This window comes from Equus quagga, chromosome 3, assembly GCF_021613505.1.
Source record: "Equus quagga isolate Etosha38 chromosome 3, UCLA_HA_Equagga_1.0, whole genome shotgun sequence".
NCBI lineage: Eukaryota > Metazoa > Chordata > Mammalia > Perissodactyla > Equidae > Equus > Equus quagga.
The window spans coordinates 105,780,035-105,786,536 of NC_060269.1; positions in this window are offsets into that span (position 1 = coordinate 105,780,035).

The window sequence follows — 6,502 nt, forward strand, 5'->3', positions numbered from 1 at the left end:
CTGGGCAGAGCACATATATGCCAGAGAAACTCAGTGGTGAGTAACAGAGAGGTGCTTAGAACTTGGGTTTATATACAGACGGTTGTTGACTCACAGTGGTTCAGCGTATGACTTTTTTTTTTTTGAGGAAGATTAGCCCTCAGCTAACATCTGCCCCCAATCCTCTTTTTGCTGAGGCAGACTGGCCCTGAGCTAACATCTGTGCCCATCCTCCTCGACTTCATATGTGAGATGCCTGCCGCAGCATGGCTTGACAAGCAGTCCAAAGGTCCACACTCACAATCTGAACCCATGAAGCCCTGGCCACCGAAGTGGAACGTGTGAACTTAACCGTTGTGCCACCAGGCCAGCCCAACAACTTATGACTTTTTGTCTTTATAATGGTGCAAAAGTGATACACATTCAGTAGAAACTGTACTTCGAAGTTTGAATTTCTTTTTGTTGTTGAAGAAGATTGACCTGAGCTAACATCTGTGCCCATCTTCCTCTACTTTATATGTGGGACACCTGCCACAGAATGGCTTGATAAGTGGTGCATAGGTCAACCACTATGCCACTGGGCTGGCCCCCGAATTTGGAATTTTGATTTTTCCTGAGCTAGCCTTATGCAGTAGGATACTCTCTCATGATGGTGGGCAGTGGCAGCAAGCCACAGCTCCAAATCAACCCTCAATCAGAAGCATGAATAGCAAATACAGTGACCCGTTCTGTACCCATACAACCATCCTGTTTTCCACTTTCAGTACAGTATTCAATAAGTTACATGAGATATTCCACACTTTATTATAAAATAGGCTTTCTGTTACATGATCTTGCCCAGCTGTAGGCTAATGTAGTGTGCTCAGCACATGTAAGGTAGGCTAGGCTAAGCTATGATGTTCGGTAGGTTAGGTGCATTGAATGCATTTTTAACTTACGATATTTTCAACTTATGATGGGTTTATCAGGATGTAACCATTGCAAGTCAGGGAGAATCTGTAGCATCTTAACAGGAACAATAAAACTTGTAAAGAAGTGACAAGAGAAAGGAAAAGGGTTCAGGCTTTGAGAGGTGGGCAACTGGGAAGGTAAATATATGGGGAAGACTCAGGGAAGATCAGAGTAGTTTGTTATGTAGATTCCTCTCAGTGCAACCTCCAGGCTGATAAAAGTCTCCTGCCTTCAGCCAAATGGTGGGGAGGGCAGAGAGCTTTTTTTGGTGTCTGTTGTTTCTCAATTATTTTCAGTTCAAAATAATGCTTATGCCAAAGTGCCGTATTTTGGGGCGGCATATTTTGATCCCCTACTTCTGCTTCTTTAAATGCATAGGCATAGGGCTTTGCTAATTGTTAGACCATCTATATAAGTATTTCTTCACAAAACAAAACAAAAATTATTAATGAAGCTGTAACTTAACTCTTTTGATTGAATTTGCTAATTGTTTTTAGGAAGAAATCCAATGGCATCACATGATAGACATAATAAATGGTTATATTTGCAAATATCTTCCTTCTCAGTGAAGGATATATAGATTTTATTATCATTTATTTCAGAATACTATCAGTCTTGGGAAAGGAAATAAGTAAAATATTAATATTTTCATGATAAAGGCATGTAATCATCACTATATAATGATGGCAACAGCATGTAAAATTACCCACGTAACTATTTTTATTTACCCACATACCAGTAGACCACTAACATAAACATTGATTAGTGAATTTTGTCAGGAATAAGTTAATGCTTGAGAAGCGCTTAGGGTAGCACCTGACATGTGGACAGTGCTCAACAAATATGAGGTACCATTTTATTAGAAAAGTACAAAACAGTTACATCAATATAAAAATTTGCTCAGACCTTCAGATGTGCAGTGTGTGTGTGTGTATGTGCAGGCAATACACATGCAAAGGTGTGAGATCTATTAATAATGAGGCAGTGTCCTGCTCATTTAGGAATTTACTTCAAGCACTAACCAATTGAAACATGTAGCTCGTATTAATGAATCCAAAACGTTTTCTAGGGTTGCTCACAGCCTGTATCTTGAATGCGCCCTGCTGCCTGGCTCTGAATGACGTGAGCACTGTACTTCTTGATACCCCCTTGAACCTGCTCTGCACTTTGCCCTCGGTCCTAGCTGTCCTTTCCATGGGGAGTATTTTTTTAGATACTTATTTTGCAAAGATTAAATATATCAATTGCTGGCTAAAACAAATGTATTAAAGTGATATCTCAAAAAAGGAGGTTACTTATGAACATCTGTAGTCTACATTGGTGACTAGCCTCCCTTGAAAACATAGAATTTAACAGGAGTAATAACAACATTGTCATTTACATAAGACTACTTAACAATACTTAATGAATCTATTAGTACTTTATTTTTAATTTTATAACTTAGTTTATCCTCAGCAAATTCCTATGAAAGATTTATGATATAGTCATATATTATTTTATAAGTTAAAGAAACATAGGTAAAGACAAATTAAATTAATTAGAATGATAGGATTTTAAAAGTGAAAGAGAACTAATTAGTCATCTGGGTTAGATTAAAAATCCTGAATGCTTTTTAGAATCACGAAGAGTTTTTAAATCACTGTTGATGGGTCCCCAGACCAGGAGTTCTGATTTACACTATTTCATGTATGTTCAAGCCCCTGTTTGTTTCTTTGTTTTTAATTTTAAGAATCCTGAGAAATTCTAATTCTACACAGGGTTGAGAATCACTGATCTATTTAAACTCTTTCACTTTAAAGACAAGGAACTCAAAGTACAGACATTGATTTTCTACGGCTCCATACGATGCCTCATTTAGAGAGGGAACTGAGACTGGAAACCAGGGCTCCTCATTCTTACTCCAGGGTCTTTCTATGAATCCACAAGTGGCCATCCTCATAGCAAACACTTACATCCTGCTTAATCTATTCCAGGCAATTTTGTAAGTGCGTTAGATGTATTAACTCATTTAATCCTCATAATAACTCTGTGAAGTAGATATGAATAATTTCATTATTTCCCATTTTACAGAAGAGAATAATGTTGACGAGAGAGTAATTAGAGTAATTAAACTTCCCAAGGTTACTTGGCTAGCACACAGCAGAGTTGTGATTCAAATCTAAGCCATCTAGCTCCAGAGTATTTTCTCATGACCATTATTCTTCAATATCTCCATCATTTTTTATAGCATGTTCCAATCTGAAATATGTTTTACTGTCATGAAAAATGTCACATAGTAAGTCATAATTTTTGGGGGGGGGTACAGAGAATTTAACTAAAAATTATCACCATTATTTAGTATATTTCATGAAACACTGTTTACAAGATTTTTTTTGACAAGTGGCATCTTATTATTCAAATCCATAGCCATAATGCAGAGTTTAATCCTCAAAATGGTGATTTAAAATATTTTAGCATTCACATACACTGATCTATATGTTAGCGTTCATATATTTATCATTTATTTTTGCAAGTTACTTTTAATAATGATTCTATCTATATTTCTCTTGCTCATCGGTATACATATTCTGGTCATGGAAATCATGAGCTCAGACAGTTGTCCACTCTAGAAATGACTCTTAAGAATGTGATTCTATAGACTAAATGATCAAAAATTCTTCCTATACTTACTGAATTATCAATAAAACTGCTTTAAATCAATAAAACTTTGTTTAATCATATGATTTCACACGTGTGGAAGATAAACAAACACATGGATAAAGAGAACAAATTAGTGGTTACCAGAGGGGAAGGGAGTGGAGAGGTGGCCTTTCAAAAGAAGTCAAGGGGCACATATGTATGGTGATGGATAAAACTAGACTATTGGTGGTGAGCACAATGCAATCTATATAGAAACTGATATATAATAATGTACACCTGAAATTACACAACATAACCAACATAACCTCAATAAAATAATTTTAAAGAAAACAACTTTCATTTATAGGGGCATAGTCCATTGCCAATTAGAAGTGACTAGTTTAATGACAGAGCTAATGAAGAAATAGGATCTCAAGAGTCCAGAGTGACTGTGAAGATGATTTTAGAAAATATCCTCCCTAAAGAAATTATGAAATAGTGATATTTATGAATCTTTTAAAATTTTGCATGTGACAAATGAGGAAGTGAATATTAGTTTCATTAACTTGATAAGAGATTTTGCAGTACATCTTTCTTTGCCATGTTAAAAAGTACTGAACTCAGACTATCTTTAATACTATATATTTGTGTAAGTTCTGTTCACCTGGTAATATAAAACTGTAGAAAGATCAGAGTTTTGACAGCTAAATAAAAATGGAGAAAATGGATATTTTGTAATGGATAATTTAAATATATAGTTAATATCTTAATTCACAAACTGGAGGCATTATTACTACTGATATATTTTTAACTTAATTAAGGATATTAATAGCAATGGCCATTTTTTAAAACTCTTCCCTGTATATCCCAGAATGCCATCTATATCTATATCTATCTATATTGTGTCTATACCTATGTATATCTATCTATCTAACTCCCGGAAATAGAGTATTAAACTATCTTTGAATAAAAGCTATTTATTATATTTACAGAAAAGTTAATGATATGATTTTGCAGTTTCTGTTCTATTTGTTAGTGATGTTTAATTGTCAGGTCTTTAAGTTTTAATGACTCTTTTTGGGACTTAACCTACTCTCCTCTTATCCTGGGTCATGGTAATTATCCCCTGGGAAAACAAAGTGAAAAAAATGTTGACCAAATGCCAGATCTAATTGTTGGGGTGTGCATCTACCATGTAATTTTTCTAATTTATCATGAAAATGCAAATGGACTTCAGAATTGATTTTATTTTTTATTAAACTCTTTATGCAAATTATTATGCAAATTAATGCCCTTGAGTTCAAGGCAATTTGCCAATACAGTATCACTGAAACAGGCAAAAGAAGTATAGGATATTGAAACCAATCTATGGAGACATTATGAATATGGTCATTGGCAATTATTTGGTAGCTTTGTCTTATGCATAGAACCAATCAAAAACTTAAAGACCAAAGGTAATAGTAAAATGGAGAGTAAGATTATTACTCAGGTAATCTTAGTTGAGTAAAAATACAATTATATTTGGAAACATATTTTTTAGTTTTTCTTCTCTAAATTTGACTTAGTTGATTAGTAATTTAATTGATTAAGTGTATTAGGTAAATGGCCCATCTACATTAATTAGAAGAATATATATGTTATTTATGAAGAATATAGATATCAGAGTAATTCTATAGAAATCGGTTCACCACTTTAACTTTAGTAGCTGAAAATAATTTGAAATTGTGAGAAGACAAGTTCATAGCAGTTTCTCAAAATCTTCTTAATTCTTTAAGAGAGTCTGGTAAGACAAGGATTAAAATTTCAATTAAGGAAAACAGAGTTGTGACAATCACCTGAAATAATTTATATTAAAGTGCTTTGCAAAAAAGCAATAAAACTCTTAGTTTTGACAGAGATCATCTTATTTTTAAGCTTCACTAAACTGCATCGTTCTGGTGTACCCATAGGAAAGAAGGCAACTTGGAAATATAAATCTTACTTTTTTACAAATTTCTTTCTTTTGTGCATTTGTTAATAAGAATTAGTATTCTCTGTCATCTCTTCTGAATTGTTAGAAGATCCCATGTCACATCAGTTATTAAATATTTTTAACCATACCTCCTGTAGTAGGTACATAATGGAGTGTTCTACAACCCTACACAATACAATTTGTTTGAATTCACTTGTATTTAATAGCAAACATGCAAGAAATGTTTAGTGTCACAAATTCAATTAAAGTAGAAAAGTTTTGTTATTTCAAAATATTTGAGACTCAATGGTCTTTCTTGTGATCCTACATGAAGATACTGTTTTAAAACACTTTTCATATGTATCCTCCAAACTTAGGTTTTGAATAAGCTCTTATGAAATTGCTGTTCTTAAAAACAACAGTTTTTAAGCTGTGCATAACTCAAATTTAAAATCGTACTTCTCTTCCTAAAGTTTTTTGTCAATTAAAAATATACGTAAAATAAAAAAATACGTAAAATATACGTAAACATAAGCAATCTCAAAACATACATTTGGCAGAATTCAAAACATTCTGTATAAACACCTAAGATATCCTTCTTTGTCTTTATGCTGTCCAACTCATTTTCAAACAGCTTTAACTCCTAGTTCATACAATATAATCAAGTTTATTGATATTCAACAAACTTTCAATAAATCTATAAATACAGTTTATGAACAAAATCTGAAATGAATTATTTTGATCCAGTGTAGTGGTTGGAATCCCAAGTATGAAAAGTTAAAAAAATATATCAAGGGGCCGGCCCGGTGGTGCAGTGGTTAAGTTCGCACGTTCCGCTTCTCGGCGGCCCAGGGTTCGCTGGTTTGGATCCCGGGTGCGGACATGGCACTGCTTGGCAGCCATGCTGTGGTAGGCGTCCCACGTATAAACTAGAGGAAGATGGGCACGGATGTTAGCTCAGAGCCAGTCCTCCTCTTTTTGCTGAGGAAGCCTGGCTCTGAG